The sequence below is a fragment of the Monodon monoceros genome, unplaced genomic scaffold (genome assembly GCF_005190385.1).
Source record: "Monodon monoceros isolate NGI ecotype Baffin Bay Population unplaced genomic scaffold, NGI_Narwhal_1 Super_Scaffold_19, whole genome shotgun sequence".
NCBI classification, from domain to species: domain Eukaryota; kingdom Metazoa; phylum Chordata; class Mammalia; order Artiodactyla; family Monodontidae; genus Monodon; species Monodon monoceros.
Genome location: NW_021703775.1, coordinates 34,820,326 through 34,834,184, shown reverse-complemented (window position 1 = coordinate 34,834,184; position 13,859 = coordinate 34,820,326). Strand labels below are relative to the sequence as shown.

Genomic DNA, 13,859 nt, shown 5'->3' with positions numbered 1-13,859 from the left:
TATGAGGCTTTCAAATCAATGAGTTTATTACTATTTTCTACATTACTGAGTTCAAAAAGTATGCCATCCTATAGGTCAGTTAGTGCCAGCTAATACAATATACCATCCCTCCACCAGAATACACACCAAAAATAGCACAAGATAAAAAGAAGCTAAGTACATAAGACACAAATAGGAAAAGTGTTATACTTGCCATCTACATGTCACTTCTTTTAGGCCCTTAATTCATTCCAAGCCCTCTTTATAAATATAAAAAATGGCAGACAAATGTGGAAAACACTGTATAAGAGCAATGGGCACTACTAAAGCTGGCGAAGGAAGATAAACAGAGCCAGTGAGAGTGATGGAGAGATGAGCATGAGAGAGAGATGAAGTGAGAGAGGCAGGGATGTGGAATATGAGTATTTGCAATGCACAACGTGAAAGAAATAACCTAGAACCTGATGCTGCAACCATCTACAGAGCTTAAGTAATAGACTGAATTTCCATATAATTCTTAACTACCGTTAATCATCATCATCGTCAATTCCAAGATGAAGTATAGGCTTTATCATGGTCATAATGTTTAAGTCAACATGAAATATAACATGTCCCTTTTGCAAAGCAACTTTTTTTCTTAAAATGCAAGGTGTATTATCATTACTATTCTCTACTTCATTTATAAGTTTGAGTCTTAGCTCATTTATCATGGACACTTAAACAGATTCAAGTTACAAGAATTATCTATCCATGGTCATGTTTACTATTTTGTGACAACCAATTTTTTTCTTTCCTTCCTTCTCTTGCTTCCTCCCCTCTCTCTTTCTCTTCCTCCTCCCTCAGAAGTTATTTATTCCACAAAAATGGAAATGAAAAACAGATTCATAATCCTACCACCAAATCAAAAGACTGAAAGCTATTTCTAAAACGAGCCACACATAAGTACAGTCACCACCTTAGAATTTCAAAGTCCTTTCTGAAAAATTACCACCACTTTTATTTTACAGATGAACCAAAGATAGCTTTTTAAAGACTTTCAGAGTTAGTGGAAAGCCCAGAAATTAAACATGGGCTCTGTGTTCCATGCTCATAGGTTAGTGTTTAAAACACATTAAATAATCCAGCCTAGCAGCTCAATCTTAATGGTATGTGCAGTATATGAAGAAAGGGTCTGGCTATATACCTATCTATCTATCCACCAAAGGGACAAAAACTCTTGAGTGAATTAAACAACTAGATTCCTAACAATTTTCTGAAAAATAGGAAGCTTTGTTAAAGTATTCCTTATACAGTTATATACTTATATGCTTAGTGGTCACTTTTTGCAATCTATTATATAATAACATTTCACAAATTCTACTTAATCCCATTATATTCTACACATTATTGGTTAAAGAAAATATTGTGCCTTCCCGTTATGCATAATTAACTAGAAAATATTGTGCCTTCCCGTTATGCATAATTAACTAGAAAAAGGATGTTTTCTTTATTCAGTGTTATCAGTAGAGTAAAAACCACTGAAGTACGTTTAGTTTCTTAGGTTGGAAAACTTATTCTTTTTTTTTTTGCAGTACGCGGGCCTCTCACTGTTGTGGCCTCTCCCGTTGCGGAGCACAGGCTCTGGACGCGCAGGCTCAACGGCCATGGCTCACGGGCCTAGCCGCTCCACGGCATGTGGGATCTTCCTGGACCGGGGCACGAACCCGTGTCCCCTGAATCGGCAGGCGGACTCTCAACCACTGCGCCACCAGGGAAGCCCGAAAACTTATTCTTATAAAAAAAAAAATGAACTAGTATCAAACTATTCAAAACTAGTAATCTCTACATGTATACTGCCCTTTAAGTAGATTTAAAAAACCCATATTTATGGAAGGTTTTTTCTGGGGGTGGGGCTTTCAAACATTTGGAGGATGAGGACTGATTTTTCTATAATTTTAATAAAGATTTAAAAAGAGGGACTTCCCTGGTGGCGCAGTGGTTAAGAACCCACCTGCCAATGCAGGGGACACAGGTTCGAGCCCTGGTCCGGGAAGATCCCACATGCCGTGGAGCAACTAAGCCTGTGCGCCACAACTAGTGAGCCTGCGGGCCACAACTACTGAGACTGCATGCTGCAACTACTGAAGCCCACGAGCCTAGAGCCCGTGCTCTGCAACGAGAAGCCACTGCAGTGAGAAGCCCACGCACCGCAACGAAGAGTAGCCCCCCACTCACCACAACCAGAGGAAGCCCACACGCAGCAACGGAGACCTAACGCAGCCAAAAATAAAATAAGTTTATTAAAAACAAAAAGATTTAAAAAGAGTTCTTTATGAGAAATCAGCATGTTCTTGAAAAAATCACTAATCTGAGATTTGAAGCATGAATATAAGAAGACTTGAAAGCCAGATTCCTAACACTAAACGTGTGCTAGTCTTTCAATTCCCAAGTGTATGCCATTGCAACAAGAAAGTTATACAATTTCATTACAACGATAAATGCCGCCTCTTCAGTCTTGGATGCATGACACAAATGAAACTTATCAGCAATGACTGTTTTGAATACTTAAGAAATATGCATGGTCTTGTATGTATATGTTATGTGTTTTAATGTATGAGACAGAACTTAAATATCCAAATGAATATAGTCTTTCCATATTAGTCACTCTCGTTATATCCTTACTTTAAATGATGCTACAATTGTCCAGAACATTATTAAAATTCCTCTTTAGTCTATGGGTGGATCTGATTTTCAGAAACAGTAATGGCCTTCTCAGAGTAGATCTGACATTTACAAACAGCCTGAAGTTATTTCCTATTTTCTTTCTGTCAAAATCCTTTCTGAGTCATATCTGATAAATAAGGTATCATGTGGCTAATACCCCCCTCTTCCTTAAAAACAAGGCGGAAATAGAAAGTAATGAGCTCTGTTCATGAGTGGCTCTTAAACTGGCTTAGAAGGCAATTTAAAAAAAAAAAAGAACCAAAAAAATTTGAGTAATGCTAGTATTGTTGAAATAAGTGTAGAGCTTCCAGGGGGACTAAACTAGACTTATTTTAGTTAAGTGTATAAAATAAATATCTTTACTTTAAAGGAAGGATGGACAACCAAGTCCTATACCATCTGGTCTCAACCCTTCCTTTATATTTCTGACTATCCCCTGCTATTCTCTCTCACTCTAACCCAGACACACTGGTTTTCTTGTAATTTTTTGCATTCCAATCAAGCTCCATTCTCAGGGTCACTGTACTCACTGTTCCCTCCACCTGGAACGTCCTGCCCTAAGATTACCTGCAAGGCTTACTCCCTCACCTCCTTCAGGTCTTTACTCAAATAACTATCACCTTCTCACTCCCATCCCATACTCACATCCCACATATTCCCTCTCCCCCCTTTCTGCTTTATTTGTGTGTGTAAAACTGTTAATTATGGAATTTTTCAAACATACACAAAAGCAGAGAGAATATAAGAAATCTCATGTATCCATTATCTAGTTTCAAAATTTTTTCGATATAGGGCCAATATTGTTTCATCTATGCTCCTCTCCCCTGCAAATTATTTTAAAGTAAAAAAATCCAGATATCAGATTTTATTTATTTATTTTTTTTTGCAGTACGCGGGCCCCTCACCGCTGTGGCCTCTCCTGCTGCGGAGCACAGGCTCCGGATGCACAGGCCCAGCGGCCATGGCTCACAGGCCCAGCCGCTCCGCGGCATGTGGGATCTTCCCGGACCGGGGCACGAACCCGTGTCCCCTGCATCGGCAGGCGGACTCTCAACCACTGCGCCACCAGGGAAGCCCCAGATATCATATTTTAATTCATAAATATACCCCCAAAAGGTAAGGACTCTTGTTTTAAAACCATAAAACATTACTATACCCTAAAAAAAATTGACAATTCCTTTTTATTAAATACCCATCAATGTCCAAATTTTTCACCAATGTCCTTTTACAGTTAGTTTGCTCAAAGCAGGATCTAAGGTCCACACAATACATTTGGTGGATATGCCCCTTTAGTTGCTTTTAATCTTATATCCCCCCCCATTTCTTGTTATTTATTTTTTAAAGAAACCAGGTCATTTGTCATTAAAACACAAAATATTTTACCTTTTTATTGTCTGTGTCTTGTTATTAGAACGTAAACACCATAAGGCAGAGATTTTAGTCTGTGTGATATCAGTATCTAGACCAGTGTCTGACACATAAAAGGCATCCAAAAAGTACAAAATGAATATTTGGCATTCATGCCAAAAGCCCACCACCCACCCAACTGCAGAAATTGCTAATCACAGCACTCGCTCCTGCTGAGTCTGAACCAGGACTCCCAATTTTCTAAACATAACACTCCAGGCAGTCACTACCAGGCAATCAGATTTGATACCCAAGATGCAATCTATTGGCTATATCCCTGCTGTAGCCCCCTTCAAAGTAAGTATACTTCTATCTCTAAAACAGATTCACATACCTAGTATTTGGAAATTTAGCTGAAGCTTAGCATAATAAATTACTGACTGTATTTCTTGTCAAGTATGTTTAAAGATTTCTTAGCTCATTTTAGACAATTTAGGGGAAAAAGCAAATTGCAGCCAAAAAATTAATAGAAAAAGAAACTGCAGAACATGGTGGGAAACTGGGAGGTACTACATATTTTTAGAACTAGCAACATCCCAAGAGGTTCATTATAAAATAAAAATCAGCAATAAATTCTTTGAAAAGTAAATTACATGTGTGCTCAATTAAAAACTTTTAACTACATGAATGGTCACGATTAACTGAGGGATGACAAACATCAGGATTTTCCCATAGGCACCAGCAACATATTCTATTTTTCTGTAAATGGTATTTTGAGGTGTAAAAAAGCATTACAGGCGTGATACAAGGAGTAACATGTAGAACTCTGCTTCTCTGAAACGGAGTTTATTGTGGCAAAAAATCTAAAACATCATATACAACATTCTGAAAAAATAATCAGGTGTTCTTAGACTCATTTGCAATTCAGTTCTCTTAAATCACCTGATGAAGCTCTTTTCCTCTTAAGTTTATTTCTGAAGGAAGCTATGCTAATTGAAGGGCTCCAATCACATGTTCATCAGTTACTTCTATTTAAAAAGAAAAAAATCAGAAATTCTCTGACTCAGGAAATCTTGTGCTTTCTCTTTATTACTTGTAAATTCATTCAGCAAAAACAAAAACTATGTAGGACCTACTAAGTGCAATTATTTTCAGCCTTTGGAAGGCACAACTATTAGAAGGGATCTTTCAAGATAACATAAGACAAGCTAGTGGTACAACCTGAAATTATATCTAGTTCTTTCAGTGTCCAATATTTCTTGTTTTGAGGTTCCCACACATTAGTCTGGGGAAAATGTTCTCTGGCAGAGGTCAAACTTAAAGAAAAACAATAAACCTCCACTACCACATGTGTAAAAAAATACTCCAACAACCCAAATGCCTTGAAAGAATGCTTTCTATTTACTTTTCCTGTGTGATATATTTAGAGAGAATCATGAAAAGATGGCTAGAGATCTACAAACAGAAAATGCTAAGTGGAATTCACTGTTTACAGACTTTAGCTAGAATTTTGTCCCTTATACAATGTTGTCAGGAATCTGTAATATTGTTCTCGATAAAAACATCTTCACCAGGTTTCCTTCATTCTACTGATTTTCTTCCTTCTTTCTACTGGCTTTTAAATTTGTTTTATTCTCCTCAATTAAAAGACACAAATGTAACTTTATGAAATAAGATGATTTTTCCAAAGAAACTCCTAGAACCATCTCTCAGTGCCATCATGTGTTTGTCATTATGTTTTCATATACACAGTTAAAACAGATGAAATAAAATAATCAATATAAGCCTTTCTGATTTAATAAATATGAGAATAGGTCTATATTGACATGCCATGGTAAGATGTATATATGCGAGAATGTTAGATAGTTTTCAATTCTACCTCCTCCAGCTTAAAATCTCTATCAGTTACAGAAGCTTCTGTCTGAAAACAATTGTTCGCAGAGCAGGACTACTATAGTCCTCATCATCTGACCTACTGGACAACCACAATAAGGCATATTCTGAATTGACAGAACTCTTCATATACAAGTGACATTTTGACAACCAGAAAGGAAGCTGAAACAAAGACAAAGGCAAACACACTCAGGCTTTCCCTTGAAACTTGGCTCTGTAGCTCAGCAGTACTAGACTCAGTTCCCTGCCCTGTACTTTTCACTCATTTCCTTTAAGGGGTCCCAAAGAAACTAGGAAACCTGCAATGCCAGCCTTTGACAGTCAACACTAACTTCTGCCTTTGGACTCCAGTGACTGGGCAGACATTGTGTTAGTAGCTACCTTAAAGTACAAATGCCTCTGGCAAATTTGGTTTGTAAACACTACAGAAAAAGTTCAACATAACCAACTGTAAGGTCACCTAAATGAAAATTTTAAGGAGAGCACAGATTTCCGCCCCCTCCCCCCAATCGGCCACTAAGGCACAATTCCCAGATCACTTTTTTTTCAAGTCAATAAATACTACTATTATTACATTACAGCACTTCTATAATATTAATAAAAACCTAGGTGACAGTTTTCTCTTTAAAAGTCTTAAATTTATTAGATGAAGTACTATAACCACTTCACTACATACAATTTTCCATACACTTAACTGTATGTTCCAAACAACTTATTTTTCAATTTTTTAAACTCAAGATCTCTTTCAACATACTACAGAAAGGGGACAGGTTAGAGGATTGGGGGAAAAATATTAAAATAACAAATGTCTTTTCCTTTTCTGATGGGACCACCAGAATCTAAAGTCTGGGGGGCAACTATAAAATACAAAATTAAATTCAAGAGAATTTAGGATAAAAGAAAGTACTGTTACTACAGTTCTGATCATTATTCATCTCAGGAAATAACTAGTAGAAATGATGCTTGATTTAAATTTTTAGTACCTTCCAGTTTGGTTCAACTACCAAAATAAACAAACTTGTCCTCAGAATTATGTATTTTCCTCCAGAAAAGGTTTTTGATGTGAATAAAAAACATAAGGAATTCATATGCTGTATTTGTACAAGAAGGACAATGTTTTGAAAGATATAAATCTGATCACACCGAGAAAACATTTTCTCTGCTAGCTATAAAGAAAACGTCATAAACTGAAACCGAAGAACTGGAGAAACCAAACCTTCTCCACAATTCAAAAATTTAAATTCACGCTACTATGCAAACTAAACAACAACACTGTTACGATTCTGCTCAGCTATAAAAGTAACACATATTCAATGTAGAAAAAGACAAAGCCAGTTCTAAAACAAAAGATCAGCTGCTAAGAAAACAAAATAACATTTTGCAGAGTAAGAGAAGTACACAGTCTTTGAACCAAAACAAATAGATGACCGTTTCGTACACTTAAAGCGTCAGTTCTTAGCACAACCGGCGTCTTATGGATAAAGTGCTCACTCAATTATCTGATGACTAAACGATGGGAAGCCTGTTGGTGCTATTAAAACCAAGACACATTTCCTTGTGTGTAGTGATTAAAGTCTGTTAAGCCTCCATTAAAAAAATCTCTGCCCTCCCTCCCCCAACCCCCATCCCCCATCCCTGCTCTCCCGCCTTGTAAGAGACCTGCATGTACAAAAATAAAAGTAGATGGGTGACGTGAGTTTGTGATGTACAGTATTTTCCCCACTCGGAGTATTTTTCAAGACTCTTGAGGTTTTAAGATTCAAACACTATGTAAGAAGAGTTATTGTTTGAACTACCTAACAATCACCCCTACTTCTTTTAGACTTTAGTTAGCCTGTAAGTAAAATGAGCACCTTTAACTTTTCCACGGGGCACTGAAGAACGAGTTCTTACTCATAGATGCTTTCAGGTCCTCAGACACCAGGTGCGGTGGAAGAGCAACCGTATCCATCAATTAGAGAGCTCTTCTGGACCTCAGTTTACCCACTTACAGAAACGGGCTTATTAACGTGTTCCGTAGGGGCCCCGGAGGTGTAATTAATTAGTGTTTTTAAGTGCTCTGAGATCCAGAGATGAAAGAAAACGCGAAGGACACGCAAAGATGATGGCAATAATCGTAACAAAAAAAAGAATGACTAACTCGGGAGTCTGTGTTATGTAAGGAAGGAAGAAGTTATCAGATTCGCACAAACAAAAGCCCACCACCCCCTTTGTTTCTCTTTTTTCTGTCTTGCTCCCCGCCCCCGCGGAGCTCCCCTCCAGCAGCTGGCGGCCCGGCGCGGGGCGTAGGGCTCGGGGCTCGGACTTGGCTGCCGCGCGCCCGCACTCAGGCGGAGGGGGAGGGGGCGCCCGCCGGCTCCTGACAAAGGCGCTTCCTACTGCGAGAGCGCGGGATGCAGGCGCCGCAAACTCCTCTCTCGGCCGCCTCCGGCGCGGGGGCGCGCAGGCGGGCGGGGAGAGCCGGCCGGCCGCCGGGGGAAGCCGCCGAGGAAGTTGCGCGCCCGACTGGCCCGCATCCCTCGGTGGCCCCGCCGCGACCCCTCCCACGGCACGCCGCGGCCACACTCACCGGACAATTGCTGGTGGCCGGAATCCCAGCACGGCCCCGAGACCCGGACCGAGGGGGGTGAAGGGTGCGTGCGCGAGGAGCACGAGCAGACAGCCCAGCGTTCCACCGCAGCCTTCCTCGCCTGCCGGCCGAGCCCGGCGAGAGGAAGTTGGCCGCAGAGCCAAGCGCTGGAGAAGCCGCGGGCGGAGGGAAAGCCGTGGGGTCCGCTTTGTGATGCGCTCCCGGAGGGCTCGAGGCAAATCCGAACGCGCGGCGCGGCTTGTGCAGCTGCTGGAGGCGGCGGCGGCGCCCCCCGACGGCTCCTCCGCCTCACACCGCCTCTGGGTCACTGACACACTCTCGGAGGGAGGGGAGGGGACTAGCTGGAGGGCGGGGCCGGAGGGAGGGGACGGGGCAGGGCCACAGCGGGAGGCGGCGCTGCAGCGCCGACTGGTCTCTTGGGAGTTGTAGTTCGCTGACTGAAGAAAAAAGGTGTACCTTGTTGAGATCGTTTCCGGGCTCGCTCTGCATCACGCATGCTCGAGGGGGGCTCGGCCCCACTGTTACTATGCTCACCGACAACACTAAGGAAGGGTACGTGTTCAGTGCTGCTCCTGGCTGAACAAGGCCCTCCTTGTATTATGGTGCTGTTAGGGATCCCGCTCTTCGCTAGTCCTTCTTACTTCGCTCCACCTCCAACTCCTACCCTCACCACTCATAAGTGCCCAGTGAAATCTGACTTCCTCACCACATCTCGGTCTTCCCTGCTGCTTAATTTTATCCCATAAATTCGGAATCACGAATACCCATTCCCCACCCTTCCCTCAGGCGAATCCTCTCTGCCTTAAATTCAAGGTTTTCTTTGCTTGTTTTCGTTTTTTTCAACCTAAGACTTGTAGAAAGGTAGTTGCTTCCAATAACATAACAGTTAATTAGGTTACAAAACGGCTTGGAACATTGCCACTCTCAGATTCCGGTAGTTCATTTCTTCGCTCAATTAGTCACATCTAACTTTAAGGCCAGTAAAGGTAAAGCTTGGGATTAAGATCGCTGTATCTTACTTGATCAGTGCAAAATAATCCAGATTTCTAAAATTTTAAGGCCTACAATTTTTAAGAAATACAAATTTCATAAAGTAGAAGTTTAAAAGATAAGTGGAAATTTGAACATTGTTTACGGTATATACATTGGCCAGCTTTCATTTGGCAATAAGAGAAATCTGAAGCAAGGTCTGAGTATGCTGTTGGGCTCATCAGCTAAGTCGACACCCACAAAGGGCACCCAGGTGTGAATAGGTGGTGGAGGAGAGTGGTGAAAGGCAGGACATGTTACTGGATCTCCAGAGGACTACAGGCAGCCTGTCCCAAGCTCTTTTGTTTTCCTTCTCTGCCTACCTAGAACCCCATATTCTGGAAGAAAAAGATTAATGCTTAGAAATCAGGAATACAGGAAAAGTTAAGGTTTTCGGATAGAGAGTTTCGAGATCAAGTATCCTTATGTTTGCAGACCACATAATTATTCATTCAAAAAACATTTATTGAGTATACTATGTCTCAGGCACTTTATTAGTTCCCAGAAATAGGAATGTAAAAGAAGGATTTATTATTTTCAAAGTGCTTACTGTGCAGAGGAGGAGCCAGGTAAATAAACAGACTCAGTGTGATAAATACTTTAGTAGGAAAGTACACTAGGTGCCTTGACACACAGTTACCCCAGACTCAGGCAGGGTCAGGAAATGCTTCAAAGAACATTTAAACTTGAGGATGACTAGGAGTTAGTGTGTTTGTGTGCTCTGATGGAGGAAGGAGAAGGGAGAAGTGAGTGAGAGCATCGGAAGCATAGGTTAGGGTCACGGTTAGGGCAGCGAGAGTAAAGTGCTAGAGGCGTGAGATCAAAGAGTATTTTGGTCAGCAAAGAGTTCAGCATTGCCTGTGGTAGGACGGGATTGAAGGGAGTGGCAAAAGGAGACACAAGAAGGTAAAGGAGACAGATCATGAAGAATCTTGTACAATACGCAAAGAATGTAGAGTCTTTTCTAGAAGCAAGGGAAAGCCATGCCAGGATTGGAAGCAGATGAAATTTTGGTAAGGTATACACTTTAGAAATGCATTTTATGCATTTAAAAAAAGAGAGCCTGAACTGGCACTGGCACTAGCAAGAGACAGAACTGAGGGAAATCAGACACTATTTAAGGAATAGAATTACTAGAACCTAGTGAGTAAATTTCCTGTGTTTGGGGGTGAAGGGTGAAGGAAAGTTATCAATTATGATGCTTTGGGTTGCAAGCAGCAAAAAACTCAACTCTAACTGGCTTAACCAATAAACCAATATTGACCTGTCTAGATAGAAAGTCCAGTGAAAAGATGGGCTACAGGGCTGAATGATTCAACAGCTCAGTGATGTCATTAAGGACACGTTTCTTTCTTGTTTCACTGCTTTTCTTTCCTTAGTATTGGCTTTACAGTTGCCAACAATTCTTATGGCTGTGAGTTTCACCATCTAGGTCCAAGAAGAGAAGAAGAGCGAGTATTTATGAAAACTCTTTTAGAAAGGAGAGAAAACTTTCCCAGAAGCCTCAAGAATTGATTCATGGTGGCCAGGGGATGGCATGAGGTTAGTTATCTTAGGATAAAGACATATGCCCTGCCTCTAGGTCCAAAGCTGTGATGACAAGGTGTGGATATCCCAATGAAAATTGAGGTAATTACCTAGAAAAAGAAGAATGGAGGCTGAGAAGGGGAGAACCACAATACCTACTACAAGGAAGGAGAAAGATGATGACTCACAGATGTTTGGCTTGTATGATTATGAGCCAGTGATGCCACTCACTGAGTTAGGGAATACAAGACATTGAGCAGATTTTGAGGGGGAATTTGACGAGTTCATTTTGGATATGCTGAGTTTGAGATGGCTCTGAATCTAGGTGGAGAAGTGGAGTGGGCAGTTATACATATGAATCTAGTGCTCTGAAGAGAAATCTGGACAGCAGAAGATATAATCGGAGTATACCATCATATAGATGGTAACTGAAATTCTGGGAGCAGATGAGATCAGCCAGGGAGAGAATGCACAGCAGAAAAGGAGGAGCCAATAATAGCATCAAGGTATCTTCATGCTCTTCCTGCCTACGTCTTAAGTGCTGGGAACATCAGCACTTAAAGAGTAGGCAGGAAGAGCATGAAGATGCGTTGGAACTAGCAAGAGAACTAGGACATATTACAAAGTAGGAAAATGTAATCTATTACATTTTCAGGAAAAAAAGTCAATAAACAAAATGCCAGAGATGGTAGCATTAGCAGTCAAAATATTAAAACAATTATTATAAATATGTTCTATATGCTGAAAGAGAAATTAAAGACATAAAAATGGAATTTCTAGAGATTAAAATTGCAACTTCCGAAATAAAATTTTCACTGGATCAGATTAACTCTCATAAGTAGATTAGGCACTCATAAGAAAAGATGAGTAAACTTGAAGACATAACAGTGGAATCTAGCCAAAATAAAGCACACGAAGAACAAAAACCAAAAAGAAAAAACCAGAGAGCCTTGGTGATCTGTCGGATAATACCAAATATTCTAATATATGTGTAACTGGAGTTCCAGATGAGAGGAGGGTGAGAGGGGTGATAGAAAAATGATTAGTAATATGGCTGAAAGTATTTTCAAATTTGATGAAAATTATAAACCCAGAGACTCAAGAAGCTCAGTAAGCCCTCAGCAGGATAAACACACACATTCCCACATGCTCACAAAAACCACTGCAAAAGACATCATTAAATTGTTGAAAACTAGTGATAAGAAGAAAAGATTAAAAGCAGCTGGTGGAAAAAAAGGTAGGTTATGTATAAGGAAACAAAGACAAAAATTCAGTAAACTTCTAATTAGAAACTATGCAAGTCAGAAGACAATGAAAGAGCATTTTTAAAGTGCTGAAAGAAAAAACAGTCTGTCACATAGATTCCTATATTTAGAGAAGATATCTTTCAAAACTGAAGGCTAAAGAAAACAAAAGCTGAGAGAATGTTGCCAGCAGAACTGCATTACAAGAAATGTTAAAGCAACTTCTTTGGCATAAAAAACCAAAACCACATGGAAACTTGGATTTATGCTAAAGAATGAAAAGTGCCAGAAATGATAACTACATGAGTTAATATATAAAAGACTTTCCCCTCATTTAAAAAAATTTTAAAAGATAATTGACTATTTAAAGCAAAAATTATAACATATAAGTAGAAGTAAAATGCTTGACCACAATAACTATTTGAACTCAAAGGATGGAAGCAGGAAATGGAATTATATCGTTAGAATTTACATTATACTATTATTTGAAGGTAAATTTTGATAAATTAAAAATGCATATTCTAAACCTTAGAACAGCCCTCAAAAATAAAACAATCAGGTATAGCTAACAATAAACAGGTATAGATAATAATAGGTATAGCTAATAAAAACAGAAATATAGATTAAATCTGTGTCCCTAATGACCATGGAACTGACATACAGCTCTGGACTTTTCACATCCTGACTTCTTTTAAGTGAAAGAGAAATAAACTTCTGTCTTGTTTAAAGGCATATTTATTTTGTAGTCTGTGCTATGTACAGCTGAACCTAATCAGAATAGCCACAGGCCTAAAAGTAGTTTCATCAAGTGTATTTCCCAGAATCAGGCAGACCCGCACATTGCCCAGAATTTGGCCACATGGCCAATAACTCCAACACATGTTCTGGAGTTCATAATTGTCACTATAATTCCAAGGATAGTTCATCTTTTGTATGAACATCACTTACTATTAATTCTTCAGTTTTTCTTGAAGGAGAAGATACATGTAAATTGCTTAGCATAGTCCTTGGAATATAGTAAATGCTCAGTCAATATATGTTACTTTAAAACAGATCCACAAAAATAAGATAGATGTACCACCTTTTAGACATATGGTGGGGTTTGTGCTCCAAAGTTAGGTGTAGAAAATCAAGGTGGCATTCACTTATATATTAAAATCTGTGAATCTCTTTTTGAAATTGTATCCACCACACAGTTCTGTATAGTTCTTCAAAATCTGCAGTCCTTTGAACAGAGGACAGTTCAGTCATGGAAAGTGAGTGCACCTCTGATTACCATCTACTCAGTCCACATATCTAGTTTAATACCTTCATTTCCTTGACTGAAGTAGCTAATCTTCTGTTATCTGCAATTTCAAATTTGGTATATTCAGATATCTAGCCATTTCAGTAAGAAAATGAATCCTAAGGGACTAACAAGTTGGATTATTTCTATCCCTTAAATTCTAAAAAGTTTTTCATCTTGGGAAGCTGCTCAGTAAATTTCAGCATTTCCTCTACTGTATGACTATGTAAAAATCAACTAAAACTATGTTTCTACTCTCCCC

The 13,859-nt window shown here is 39.7% G+C and overlaps 1 protein-coding gene across 4 annotated transcripts in view; it reads right to left on the bottom strand.

Moving 5' to 3' along the window:
• PELI1 (pellino E3 ubiquitin protein ligase 1) overlaps positions 1-13,859 on the bottom strand; it is a 138,187-nt gene that overhangs the window by 39,491 nt on the left and 84,837 nt on the right. For 2 of the 4 annotated variants that reach the window (XM_029231851.1, XM_029231850.1), the window contains exon 1: positions 8,492-8,733. The exons of 1 other annotated variant lie outside the window; for it this stretch is intronic. The gene's annotated coding sequence lies outside the window, so the exon portion shown is untranslated. Of the gene's footprint in view, positions 1-8,491; positions 8,826-13,859 lie in introns of those variants that run through there. One more of the 4 variants, XM_029231848.1, reaches the window with a different exon arrangement.